Source organism: Panthera onca, chromosome B4 (assembly GCF_046562875.1).
Source record: "Panthera onca isolate mPanOnc1 chromosome B4, mPanOnc1 haplotype 2, whole genome shotgun sequence".
Lineage (NCBI taxonomy): Eukaryota > Metazoa > Chordata > Mammalia > Carnivora > Felidae > Panthera > Panthera onca.
In genome coordinates, this window is record NC_138345.1 from 92,135,009 (window position 1) to 92,149,663 (window position 14,655).

General features: G+C 44.1%; 1 long non-coding RNA gene across 1 annotated transcript in view; it reads right to left on the bottom strand.

The window, feature by feature from the left end:
• Positions 1–5,183, bottom strand: part of LOC132694100 (uncharacterized) — a 42,916-nt gene extending 37,733 nt beyond the window's left edge. The window contains exon 1 of the long non-coding RNA XR_009617167.2: positions 5,095–5,183. This is a non-coding gene — a long non-coding RNA (uncharacterized LOC132694100). The remainder of the gene's footprint in view (positions 1–5,094) is intronic.
• Between the last annotated feature and the right edge of the window lie 9,472 nt (positions 5,184–14,655).

Sequence of the window (14,655 nt, forward strand, 5' to 3'; positions counted from 1 at the left end):
TGTAATTTGAATAGGATATATGATTTAAGCACACTGTAAATTAATTTAAATAGGCCAGTTGTTAGAATAGGATTTTCTCAGATTATCAAATTTATGTTTGCCGCCTGCAGGTGCCTGGAATTATTGACTGGCTCTGAGGATCACACATAGGCATTTATTCCAAGGCTTCTGTTCACTTTAAGAAACGATACACAATTCTGCATTCTTGATCCTCCGCAGACTTTTCATCATGTAGCATGGAAAACCATGTAGAAGAGAAACTCACAGACCAAAAAAGCATAGCAAAGATTTTTTCTCTTTTTAAATATCAGGAAGGGAGAGGGGAAATTCCTGAATGTAAATGGCAGGGTCTAAAAGTCAGAGTGGAGTTTCCAAGGTCTATTTATAGTGGTGTAATCCTATCATGGGAATTCGAGACTGTGTACTTGTCGTAAGTGGCTGAAAAAATGAAAAGAAAGCAAAATGTTTTTCCCACGTGGAAGACTGGAAGGTAAATCTATCTGAGAAATAAATATACCTTAATTTTTCTCAGGATCCAATTAGTCACCTATTTCACTCTCTATTCTGACAGTTGTTTATCAATTTAATAATATTGGACAACCCGGGAGCTACTCACCCTGATATCTGCCAAGTGCACGCTTAATTTTTGCTTGATAATCTATTTTTCATTCATTTCCATGAATTTATGCTTTTTTTTTTTTTTTGGTGGCCATAATGGCACCATCAGATGGTTACTGTCATTTTTATTTTTATTTATTTATTTATTTATTTATTTTTAAAAAAATTTTTTTTTCAACGTTTTTTATTTTTTATTTTTGGGACAGAGAGAGACAGAGCATGAATGGGGGAGGGGCAGAGAGAGAGGGAGACACAGAATCGGAAACAGGCTCCAGGCTCCGAGCCATCAGCCCAGAGCCTGACGCGGGGCTCGAACTCACGGACCGTGAGATCGTGACCTGGCTGAAGTCGGACGCTTAACCGACTGCGCCACCCAGGCGCCCCTGGTTACTGTCATTTTTAAATAAGAAGACATCGGGGCGCCTGGGTGGCTCAGTCAGTTGAGCATCCGACTTCGGCTCAGGTCATGATCTCACAGTCCATGAGTTTGAGCCCCATGTCGGGCTCTGTGCTGACAGCTCAGAGCCTGGAGCCTGCTTCCGATTCTGTGTCTCCCTCTCTCTCTGACCCTCCCCCGTTCATGCTCTGTCTCTGTCTCAAAAATAAATAAACATTAAAAAAAAATAAGACATCCAGAAAGAGTCTGAAGGAGTGTACTCATGTAGCCAGATGTATATAAAGGGGCAGGTGACAGTCGCAAAACTATTTTGTTTTCATTTCTCCCCCTTCAAGCTAACAAGCTCCATATACTCTCTCCCCGTTGTGAAGAAGGGTTTCTGCCCCCTCTGGGCTGCCTCTATGCATAAAGCAGTGCGGGGTTGGTTGGCACTTGAGACAAACAGAGGCATAGCTGATGGAAAGCAAGGAGAGTTTTGGCACAAGGGAAGGTATCTTTGTCACCTGTCAAATCCCTCTTCTGTTTCCTCTTTGCCTCCTTACACTTGTGGCCGCCCTAAGATGGGACTGAAGCTGTTGTCTGCTACCTGCCCAAAGTTAGGCAAGAGTCTGAAAAGGTCTTGAAGGTTCAAAGGACTTCTTCCTCAGAGGTAGCAGTCATTTTAATTAGGTAAGGGGACGTGTTTGAAATGGGTCAGTTTCTTAAGAACTTTTGTTGGCAGTCTGCCTAGAAGCTGGTCTTTCCTGCACCGCATCATAGGGTGGCCCCTCCTGGGAATCGGGACCTGAACAATAACACACAGAGAATTATTGATGGCCAGTATGGATGCTGTGGTTATTGGAGCCTGGGGTAAAATATTCCGTAGTCAGTGAAGTCATTACCTTGGCAGTTGCTTGGGCAAGCTTGTGGTGTTAAAGGACCCAAAGACCTTAGACTTACTTTAAGGGAGCAGGTGCCAAAGACAAATCACTACCTCGAGAAATGATGCAAAAGCACAGTTAGAGGCACAGATTCGTTATCTGGTTAGGGTTGCGCAGGATAAATTGAGCCAAGTGAACCTAAATGAAAGATATCACGGACAAAGTGTGTGAGATTCAAATAATGAGTTATCAACTTTCATAACTAGCCAGAGGTATTTCTCCAACCCAGAAGTGGAATTCAGGTGAGATTTTGCAGATACAGAGAGAGAGAGAGAGAGAGAGAGAGAGAGAGAGAGAGAGAGAGAGAATTATAGCAGCAACAACACCCAAACCAGATAGGGCAGAAACTCCAAGTAATGCAAGCTTAGTGTGAGAAAATCCTAGGGGTGATACCTTTCTGGAGGTGGGGCAAGTCTGTTTGAAGAACAACCGATAACCCAAAGACGAACATGCTGCAGAGGAGCTAATTTTTAGGTGACACTAACACTACTGTTATGCACATGTGATTATTTTGGGCGTCTATTTAATACAGCTGTAGCTCGAAGATGGCAAATGCATTCTTCGTGTCTCCCCCCTCCCCCGTTCAGAGCCCTCCGTGAACCTCTCTGATAGACCACACCACCACCAGACATGAAAATGGCCTCAGAGCCATTCTCTACGCAGGATTCGGTGATGCGGGTTGGCGTGGGAGGGGAGATCTATTTGCAGTCTCTACAGTGTTTTCGGTCTTTTCCATATGTTTGTTTGCAAAGCGACAAATAAGAAAGCGCTATTCAGGGTTGTTAAAAGAGAAACTCCTAAACTGGGCATCAGGTTACTAGTTCCTGGACAAAGTTTCGCGGCACCCAACGCTGCACTGCCGTGTTATCTGCGTTCACAAAAATGGCACCAAGATGGAACTATCCTGGCAAGAGTGAGCGGATATCACCTTTCGGTGCATGTGAGAGAGAAAGAGACAGAGAGGAGCTCTGAGCCTGGGGAATGGAGGCGCTACAGTTTTTTGGTTTTGTTTTTTTTTTTTCAGCCCACTGCAATTCTAACTCCTGCCTCCTTGGTTTCTGCTATTTCACCTCAACAGTAGCTCCTGTTTTCTTTGGAGGATATAATGGAATCCAGTGTCAGCCCAGCCATGGGGGACTCTGGTCCCCAGGCCCACCAGCTTCTTTTGGGTGCTGAATAACAGCAGAAATGTACAAAAGTTCATCTAGGAACTTGTTTAGTTCTGTCTCACGTAACTTCGGTGAGAAGAGGGACAAGGTAGCCTCACATAAGCACGTGGGTGCAAATATGGGACACGGCCATATCCCAGGGTCCTACGATGGGATCTTTACCTTAGGGAAGACTGTTTCCCTGTAGCTCACCCACTGCTTCCTGATGTTGCTCTTTTCTTCTTTCTCTCTCAACAGACCATAATATGGCTCTGAGAGCTACCTTATTTATTGAAAGAATTCGGGGGCTTTTTTCCTTTACTAAACTTAGAAGTTGAAAGTTACAGTTTATCATTTGGTAGGCCTAATATATAACTCTTCCCATTCACCTTGGAGTCAGTAAAGAACCCAACCTCTCGCAAAATTGACAGAAAATTTAGCAAACTGTGTACTAGGAAGGTTCGTTAGTTGTTTTGGTTTGCGCCCCCTCCCCCCGTCTTTTATTTTAAGTTTCTTGGTACCTTTTCTGTTTTCAATCTAGGAAGTTGAAATACTAAGCCTCACATAAATGCAAACAAAGTGTTCAGAGCGCAGTCCGTGAATTATTTCTTTTCATGCCCCAAACATCAGTCTCATTGGCCACAGTCTTACACACTCATAGCAATAACTGAGGTCAGGATTCAATTCTTGAGCAGAGAAGGACGCTAGCAAGTTAGGGAAGAAAGAAATATTCTATTTGTACAGTGAACACAACAGCCATAACTTCTTCCGGGTGAACACAACAGCCGTAACGACCATTTAGAAAGCCTCCACTATGTGTTAGGCATCGCAGTGCAAGAAGGTATCCTTTTTTTTTAAATTTTTTTTTTAACGTTTATTTATTTTTGAGACAGAGAGAGACAGAGCATGAATGGGGGAGGGTCAGAGAGAGGGAGACACAGAATTGAAACAGGCTCCGGGCTCTGAGCTATCAGCACAGGGGCCCGATGCGGGGCTTGAACTCACGGACCGTGAGATCGTGACCTGAGCCGAAGTCGGCCGCTTAACCGACTGAGCCACCCAGGTGCCCCAAGAAGGTATCCTTTTAACTCTTGCCATAGCTTGGTAAGAGTGGACATTGTTTTCTTAATAATACAGGTAAGAATATCAAGCCTTTAAGAATTTAATTAGCTTGTTAAAGTTCATACCGCTAGAAAATGGCTGAGAATGCATGCTCCCAGAATCCTCTTCTTATATCTACATGAATAAACTTGGCTATTGATCAATGGATCTTCTTAATGACGGTTATTGCCCCCAGCCTGCCCCTCCCTCCCAGCTTACAAAGCTGTCATATACATCGTTTCCTCTTATTCAAGCCTCATAACAATTCTGTGAGGAAGTGATTGTAATCCCACCGCACAATGAAAAAACTAAGGCCCAAATTCAGGAAACTGTGAAAGCAAATCAATCCTAGGGGCGTTTGTGAGTATACTCTGGCTAAGCACTGATGCTCTATTTCCTAAGGGGAAGCTGATTGAACAGGCTCCTCTCCAGAGGGGATTCTGATTTATCAGATAGGAGCAAAATAAAAATAAGTTTAACAGTCTCCACAGCCTATAAATTCAGTGAGAAGGAAGGAGAGAGTCCCAGGCCAAAGGAGAGCAAGGATTGCTGTTTTCAGCAAGCTGGGCCGGTGCACACGTAAGGCTGGAGTGTGTGTGCGCGCGCGTGTGCACATCAGTGTTATCCTGGCAGCCTGAGTGCCTGAAGAGTGCCAAGGTCTTTCTTATCCCATCAGGACAAGGAAAGGCAATCTTATTGGTGGGTTATTGCCAGGACCAGAGTGTGCTTCTTATCGTCTCAGACTCTGTGATTGAGAGGGACTCATCATCTTCTTCCGGGGCCAAATTGGACCTTGCCAAGAGCATCCAGACATTTAAGATACCGCGTTCACCTACAGATATCCACCAGATCCAATGGTCTCCCCCCAAACCTTCACACTCTCTCAATTCAAACATGGCGTCATGCTTACCTTCAAACTCTGCATTGTGACGAAATTGAAGGCTCTTTTCATAATTCAGGGCCTGCGGGCTACAGCTACGTTAGGGAACTGCCTGTGGGCCAAAGAGAAAAATACTTGTTATAAGGTGGCTTTTGCCAGAGGCTTTTTCTCTGAGAACAATTATCAATAAATCTGTACAAAGAGGCCACCCCTGAATCTGCCCATGGCGCATGTGGTCACTGTACTCTTTCCTTTTAGGTGTTATTGATTCCGGGCAATCTCTTCAAATCCCTGGGCCATAGTGTTCCTCTTTATGATATCACAAGAACTCGCCAATGGAATAGGAGATATCCACAAATCTGCGTTTACGCCAAGGGTCAAAGTAGTCAAGGTAACGTTGCATTGGGGCTGCGCTGAAATAATTACACAAGTGTAGTAGTTCTTTCCCGGCCTCTGTCCCTTTCCTGTGATGCTGTACAGTTGTTTAAGGAATCGGCTCCGTGTGACGGTCCTTAAAGCCAGAGGTATTGTCTGTGCCGCGTCTCAGAGCCATGTTTCCACTTGACACGGTCTTGGTTGGAGGGAGGGGCAGGCCTGAGTGTGGCAGCCCGGGTGTTATTGTTAGTACCGTCTGGGTCAGCACGGGCTGCGTGTCAGCTTGTTTGTCACATGTCACTGAGCCTCACCGGGCAACCACTGGGATAATAGCCCTAATCCAGCCCCACAGAGAAAGCTGGAACCCTCCGGGAGCTGAGTGCCTTTTCTCTCTCTGTCTAACTGCAACTAGGCATTTACATCCCAAGTCAGCCTTTACCTAAACACATTCTATTTTTAGAAAAAGGAAGAAAGGCATCCTTGAAGGGTTACCACCAGTGAATGGTTAGGAACTTAAGAGATTTTCCCCCCTAACGTATTTTAGAGTTTAGGAAAACCTAGAAATGAGATACCCTAAAAAAAAAACCAAAACCAAGTTTCTCTCTATGCTCCCAAATCATCTTTGTATCTTAAAAAAAAAAGTGTGTGCAATCTTCAAGGGAAGGAGAATATATATACCACTGCTGACTTCCTATTTCTAAAGATAGTATCCTAATATCTATAAATCAAACTCACTACTTTGACTTTATATAGCAAAAGACAGAGCTTTGAAATACTGCAGTTCTGAGCCCATCTGCAATCCCCTCTTCTCATCATTTTTAGCTTTCCTAAAGTGTAGAGACCTTTGGAATCCTGAATTTGGGACTCACTTTTTTTTTCTTTTTTTTGGAAGCCTGGTTAAGTTTACCTTTGCCTCATCTGTATGTAGCAAGTAGAATTTACGAAGTAAGAGGATAGTAAAAACTCATTTTGGGATGATTGCTTCATTTACTAAAGAAAGGGTGTTTTCATCACATTTGAAACAATTGTAATATCATTTGTTTGAAGGCAAACAGCGAACAGATTACAAAGCAGTATTTTTTTTTTTTTGAGCTTCCTCGAAAATACCAAAACTTTTAAAATCCTATAATTTCTCCCTAATTCACACTAGGCTTCCCTCCATTTATTCCAAATGGGTGAGATTTTACTGAGCACTGAAAATGGGACACTCCTGGGAGAATTCCCAATTAGGGTAAAGCCTTGGCTAGCTATGTGGGTTAGCCAGATGGTATAGCAGAGGTGGACCCTGCATTCATGATCTCATTCATTTGGGCCGTAAATATTTTTAGCACCTCCAGGCACCGTGGTATGTGAAGATAATAGAAAATAGAATATACACTTTGCCTGGACTTGGCTCCACAGCACTTACAGTCCAACAGAGACAAGTTCTCTTCCAATACGTGTCCGATGGGTGTTATCAACTGAACGGTGTCCCACCAATTTTCGTGCTGAAGCCTGAACCCCCAGTGGACTGTTTTTGAGATCGGGCCTTTAAGGAGGTGAGGAAAGCTAAGTGAGGGCCTAAGAGTGGGGCCCTCATCCTACAGGGCTGGTGTCCTTATGAGAAAGAGAGACACCACCGCATTCTCTGCATTCACGCACAGAGGAAAGGCCACGTGAGGGCACAGCAAGAAGGCAGCCGTCTGGAAGCCAAGGAGAGAGTCCTCACCAGAAACCAACAGTGATGGCACCTTGATGTTGGACGTCTAGCCTCCAAAACTATGAGAAAATAAGCCTCCATTTTCCCAGTCTATAGGATTCTGTTATGGCAGCCCAGACAAATTCAACAGGAGAAGTGTGGGGTTCTTGGGGGGCATAGGGTAGGGACCCCACAACCACATCTGAAGCAGCAGTGTCTGAGTTGAGACCTGGAACAGCAGCAGGAGTTGGAGAGGGGAGACGAATGTTTCATGTGGAGGTTGCAACATAGGTGAAGCCAGAGGTAAGGAGAGTACAGCCTGACATGTGACACAGAGGAAGAGGAAGTTCAGCAACCTGGAGCATAGGGGGCAAGGGTGGAGGTTCTGGAACAGAGGAAGCTCTGTAGGTCCCGAAGCGCTTAGAGCAGGATTTCTCACAAATGTTCAATGCAATCCAACTCCTCTTTTCTCTTGAGATTCCTTTTTTCCCCTTTGTTCTTTGGTAGCACCCTGTTCTGGTTTCCCTCCTACTTCATTGGTCACTCTGAGTCTCTTTGAGAGCTTTTCCCCTGCTCAACTTCTAAATATCTGAGTGCCCCATGGCACCATTTTGAGCTCTCTGCTCTTTTTACAATCCTTCCGATGTGGTTTCGTCTAGTCACATGACTCTAAGTAACATCTATATGCCTAGGACCTTCAAATATCTAACTCCTGCCCTTATCTCTGTTTCCAAATATAGATTCACATGTCCATTTGTTTCCTTGATATCTCCCTTTAGTTGTTCAAGAAGGAACTCAAACATAATATTCGATTAGATAGGATGTTAGTAGCTGTGAGCAACAGAAGACTCCAACTTAAATGGTTTAAATAGCAAGGGCATTCTTAGAGTATGGTTCCCGACCTGGTGGGTCATAGAGATGGTGCTGTATGAGAGGGGAAAGCCCTTCCTGCACTCACTTAGGTGGAGTGACTGAGTCCTGCAAATTAAGTTGACAAAAAGACAGATTAACAGGAGAAAAAAAAATGATTTACACACACAACGTGGATACACGGAGGCATGCTTGATGAGGAGTTAAAGGGGTTAGAATTGGGGCTCATACACCTTAATAGGGGAAAAAGAGGGAGAAAACGTTTCTATAGAAAAAAAAGAGGTTTTTTTTTAGGATGACGAAGTTTTAGGAGAACAAGAGAGATTTGTGATTTGTGATGCTATATGGTGATTTGTGATTTGTGATGCTATATTCAAATGTCTTCAGTTTAAAACAATTCTGATATCAAAATGGCATATTTGGGGGTGGCATATCTTGGTCTCTGGCATTACTGCATTCTTTCAGTTGGTCAGAGTTACACAAAGCGGTCAATCCAGTATTCTGAATGAGGTTTTAGGCTAATTCTAGAATTACAAGTCACCGAAGGGCCTCGGTTGGTAGGATTCTTAGCTGTAACCCAGCCACTTTTACCATTCTGTTCACCATACGATTTAAATTCAAGTCGAGAGACTCGTTTGAGGTCTAAGAGGGCCTACCTTGGCCTTCCCCCTACAGTTGTTTCCTTCCATTCTGACCTTGAGCTCATCATGAGACTTGCGTTAGCCGGTGGACGGTTAGCAAACGTACCACAGCCAGTGGCTTCAAAACTTCTTACATGTGGGGGTTTACTTTTTTCCTCTCTTCAACCCGCATCATCACCATGAGAATGAACCCAGGCTAGCCTGGTAGAGATAGAGGGGAGTTCTCCTAGCTCAGGCCATACTAGGGCAGCCCGCTTCCTGACGATTAACCAGTCAACCACAGATGCATGTGTATGCCCAGCTAAAATCAGCTAAGTCAAGCTCGAATCAGCAGAACTCCCCCAGCCAATCAGATTCATAATAAAAGACAAGTGCAAGCAATTTTAAGCCACTAGCATTAGAGGCTGCTTCTTATGTAACAAAGCCTAATTCGTATGCGTGGAGAAGTCCTAACTTTTTGAATGGGGAAGATGAGGGGACACTTTAAGAGAGTGGGGAATAGGAATAGGGTTCCCCTAAACCAGGTCTTCCAAGTCTGGCCATTTTTATTCCCAGATTTCCTGAGATGGGAAATTTTCAGACTGGGCGTTCTTCCCACAGAACATATTGCCGTGGCCCTCGGGGAGTAGTTCTCTGATAGGCAGAATTATATCATTGTCAACTTCTCATCCCTAGGTGTGGAAGACTGTAGTGCAGCATGGAAGAAGTCTGGTCACTGCTTTGAGACGTGTGGAGTCTATTAGAAGAAGCCACACAAGGCTGTCCCATTAGCACAGGAGGTAGGGTCTTTAAATGGGAGCAATCATGGCAGTACACGGAATGGCCCCCATGGAGAGGGATTTCCAGCAAGTTCTTTGGCGTTAGCTTTTCTGTCTTCTTCAGATCCTGAGGTTATGGGCAAGCCTCCAGCCAGAGCTTCACACAATGGCTGGTGACTGCTCCCAGGCCACAGTGGTGCCCTTCATTTGCCAAAGGATTGCCACCAACCCCTAGTTGCCCACTAATCTTTACCCTCTGTTTCCTCCACTGTGTCCTCGGACACGCTATCAAACTTTAACATCCAGCTTGGTGTCTTTTGCTTTTTTTTCTGTAGGAGGTCGCGTGCCATCATTTAGACATCTCTTGACACGCACATAGAGGTCACACAGAGAGGCCCTCAGGAAGAAAGCAACGCACATTTCCAGTATGCTTGATACAGCTCTCATTGGTTGAGTGGCTGCAGCATGGTGGGAAGGTGCTCACTGATAGACGGATCTGCCAGGCTGGATCTCAGGGCGTGAGAAGATAGGATAGTTCTCAGAGTATCAGGAAAGTATATATCAATGCCATGCACTGTATTACTCCACGAGGTGACTATTTCAAAGTTCAGTAGTGCCATAACAAATGTAGCTTACTGGCTAAGCATGCAGCCTTTGGAATCAGACAGACCTGGACGCATATTAGGATTTGTGATTCACTAGTGCTGTCATTGTGCTCTGCACCACTGGACGATGAATAACGCCCATCGCCCAGAGATGTTGAAAGGATTAAGTGAGACACAGCGTGTAAAATCCCCAACAGTACTCAATATCTAGTAAGCACTCAGTGTAGGTGATGATGATGATGACGATTACTTAATGTTCCTCAAAATATATTCCACCCAGGAATAGTGCACTTGGGTATGTTAACAACCATAATGTGGGGGAAAAGTTTCAGAGGTCACAGAATATCAACGTACTCACAGCTCTGTGGGGTTGTGCAGTAAAGCGGTCAGTAGAGTTTTGTGTAACCCACCTTGTCCCAAGTTTATTTGAAGACGGAATCTATTTTCCTCTTAGAACTACTAACCTCACTAGCGTGCCCCAGAGCACTGTTTCAATGATGCTCATTTGTGAAAATAATTCTTAGTTGTGTGACTAGTTAATCAGAATCTACTGTTTTAACTGCTGGCTTCACTCTGAAACAGAAGCTACCCAGGGGCGCCTGGGTGGCTCAGTCTGGTTAAGCATCCGACTTTGGCTCAGGTCATGATCTCACTGTCCGTGAGTTCGAGCCCCGTGTCGGGCTCTGTGCCGACAGCTCGGAGCCTGGAGCCTGCTTCAGATTCTGTGTCTCCCTCTCTGACCCTCCCCCCTTCATGCTCTGTCTCTGTCTCAAAAATAAATAAACATTAAAAAAAAATTGAAACAGAAGCCACCCAGACCTCTAAGTGGCACCTCCGTCCCCTGAAGAAAAGCCCTGAGTTCTGCACTAGCCTCACTAGGACCACCCAGGCCAAACACTGACTCTCTTTTTTAAGCCAGGAATGGCCACACATATTTTCGACTTTTGTTTGGGTTCGTTTTGTAGGAAACCACATGAAGTGTCAAACAAGTCAGCCCAGGCTGGTCTCAGTGTAGAGGAAGCTCCACACAGTGATGCTTTTGAAGAGGAAAGTTACATTTGTCAGAGAACATAGGATGGATTCCTAAAACAAGGTGACTCATAAAGAGACCGGGGGTTTGGATGGCTACCCCTCTTGAAAAACAGCTGGCTGGCTATTCCTACAGGATTTTTTTTTTAGCGGGGAGGTTTACAGAGAGTTACAGAACACATGTAGGAGATCCAAAAGGCAGAAGAAGAAAGGTCATGTTGTTGTAAGGGTAAGGTACATTTTTAAAAAATATTGGTGTTTAACGTAATATTAATTTGATATAATGTTAATACAGAGCCAATGGAAGGGAATTTGCAAGGGAAGGAAACACCAGATTACTTTCGTAATGACACAGTCTATGTATCTTGCCACAAGAACACGTTTGGTCCCATGCTTCATGAATCGTCACATGGCACAGAAACACGGCATGCTGACCAACCCACTTTGTGACGGGAGCAAAACAGAAATACCACGTTTTTTTTTGTTTTTTTTTTTTTTTTTTCTTTTTTTAACGTTTATTTTTGAGACAGAGAGAGACAAAGCATGAATGGTTAGAGAGAGGGAGACACAGAATCTGAAACAGGCTCCAGGCTCTGAGCTGTCAGCACAGAGCCCGACGTGGGGCTCGAACTCACGGACCGCGAGATCATGACCTGAGCCGAAGTCGGCCGCTCAATCGACTGAGCCACCCAGGCGCCCCCAGAAATACCACGTTTTAACAAAGGTCCCACAAACAGACCCTCCTGCCCAAACCATGAAAAATCAAACCCTCAGACAACTGACACCGACTTAGGAATCCAAATTAAAAACAAACTGGAATACTAAGAAATTACATGCAGCAGCATCTTTGAAAAGACTACAATCTGACCAAGTAAGATTTACCATGGGAATGCAAGGAATAGTTTATTAATAGGAAACCTATAAATAAAACACTTCAATAAGTCAAAAGAGAAAAATTATATAATCATCTTAGCAGATGGTACCCATTTAGGATTAAAAATATACTAAAGTGGAGTTAGAGAATAGTTTCTTAACTGTAGTTAATAGAGATACCAACTGAAGACCTGGGCAGCATTCTTGTCAGAACTAGAAACAGGATACGGATCTCCAGGATTACTTTTACGATTTTATATTTTTCTGGAAGCTTTAGCCACTGATAGAAGATAGGGAACAATTAACCATGTGATAGTTAATTTTACACATCAACATGGTGAGGCTATGGTACTGAGACGTTTGGTCAAATATCCGTTTAGATGTTGCTATGATGATTTTTTGAAGTGTTATTAATTAAAAAAAATTTTTTTTTAAAATTTAATTTTGAGAGACAGGGTGAGACAAAATGAGAGTGGGGAGGGCAGAGAGAGAGGGAGACACAGGATCGGAAGCAGGCTCCAGGCTCTGAGCACAGAGCCTGATGCGGGGCTTGAACCCACAGACCGTGAGATCATGCCCTGAGCCGAGGTCAGACGCTCAACCGACTGAGCCACCCAGGCACCCCTGAAGTGGAATTAATTTTTAAATCTACAGACTTTGAGGGGCACCTGGGTGGCTCAGTCAGTTAAGCGTCCGACTTCAACTCAGTCATGATCTCACAGTTGGTGAGTTCAAGCCCCACTTTGGGCTCTGTGCTGAAAGCTCAGAGCCTGGAACCTACTTTGGATTCTGTGTCTCCCTCTCTCTCTGCCCCTCCCCCGTTCACACTCTGTCTCTCAAAAATAAATCAACATTGAAAAAAAAATTTTTTTAAATCCATAGACTTCGAATAAAGCAGATAACTATCCATAATGTGGGTGGGCCTTATCCAATCAGTGGAAGGCCTTCAGAGAAAGACTCAAGTCCCCAGGGAAGGACAGATTCTGCTTTTAGACTGCCTTTGAATTCAAGACCTCATTAATTCTTCCCTAGGTCTCCAGTCAGTTGGCTTGCCCTGCAGATTTCAGATTTGCCAGACCTCACAATTGTGTCAGTCAAACCCTTAAAGTAAATTTCTCTATGTGTATAACACACACACACACACACACACACACACACACACACACACACACACCTTATTGGTTCTGTTTCTCTGGAGAACTATGACTAATACAAATAACCGCTAACACCTACTAAAGACGTTAAAAAGTGCCCGGCAATGTTTTAAGGGCCACACCTGGCTGTATTAACTCTTAATCCTCATAGTAACCCGAAAAGGAGGCCGATGTTTGTCCCTGTTAGAAACTAATCAGAATGACATATTCTGATGACTCCTATGAATGTTTCTGGGCTAATTCAAGGAGAAGAACCAAAAGCCTCAAGTTCCTGCCCTTTTACTTTTAGGCAAAGGACTCCAGCTGGCCCTTTCCGGGTAAGATAGCAGGGTTCCGAGACCACGCAATGGTGGTGAAATCAACCCCACTGTCCTGGCAACAGCCAACTAAATTGGACCCAGGCTAGGAAACAGTGGTGTTCAGGAACCACCGCGGGGACTTGGCCTGCACTTGACTTGTACTCTGACAATCCCATATTAGTTTCCTATTGCTGCTGTGACAAATTAAACAAACACAGTGGCTTAAACAACACAGATTTGTTGTTTTACAGCTCTGAAGGTCAGAAGTCCTAAAACCAAGGTGTCAGCACGGCTGCATTCCTTCTGGAAGCTCTAAGGGAGAATCTATTTCCTGGACTTTTCCAGGCCCCTATAAGCCACCTGCAATTCTTGGCTCATGGCCCTTTCCTCTATCTTTAAAGTCAGCAGCACAGCATTTTCAAATTTCTTTCTTTCTCTCTGACCTCTGCTTACATTGTCATTGCCTTCTCTGATTCTGACCCTTGTTCTCCCTCTTCCAAGGGCCTTTGTGATTACTTTGGGCCCTCTGGGATAATCTCATTATCTCAAGATCATTAACCTAATCATATCTGCAAAATCCTTTGCCACAGAAGGGAACGTATTCACAAGTTTCAAGGACTAGGATATGTACATTTTTGGAGGATATGATTCCATCTACCATACGTTAGATGAAAGATCCCATCATATCCTTCCTATGGAGAAGTACACATGCTAATGGAACAAAGAGAAGCTGGCTTCTCAACTCCTATTACAATCATGAAACATGTCGACTTTCAGTGTTTCCCTGTTCCTGGTTCTTTAGTGAGAAGCCTGTTGCACAACCAAGATTTGGACAAACCATACCACAGGAGAGGGGAGTATCTTTGCAACACTGCTTTCTAACCTTCCCATACACACATAAGAAACTTTTACAAAACTAGAAGGAGGGGTGCCTCGGTGGCTCAGGCAGTTGAGCGTCTGACTCTTGGTTTCTGTTCGGGTCGTGATCTCGTGGTTCGTGCGATTGAGCCCCGTGTCTGCACTGTCAGTGCAGAGCCTGCTTGGGATTCTCTCGCTCTTTCTGTCTCTCTCTCAAAATAAATACACTTTAAACAATTAAGAAAAACCCCACCAAATTATATAGAAACATGGACCCGTTACTTTCTCACTTTATTGAGGGCAAGGCTATTCCAAACATAAAAACAAAGACCGAATTCACAGTGGACAAGATTAATAGCTAGGACTTACTTAAAACTTAATAACCTACACAGGCTTTTAGAGTTTACTTATTTGGAGAGAGAGTGCACACGTGTGTGTGAGCAGGGGAGGG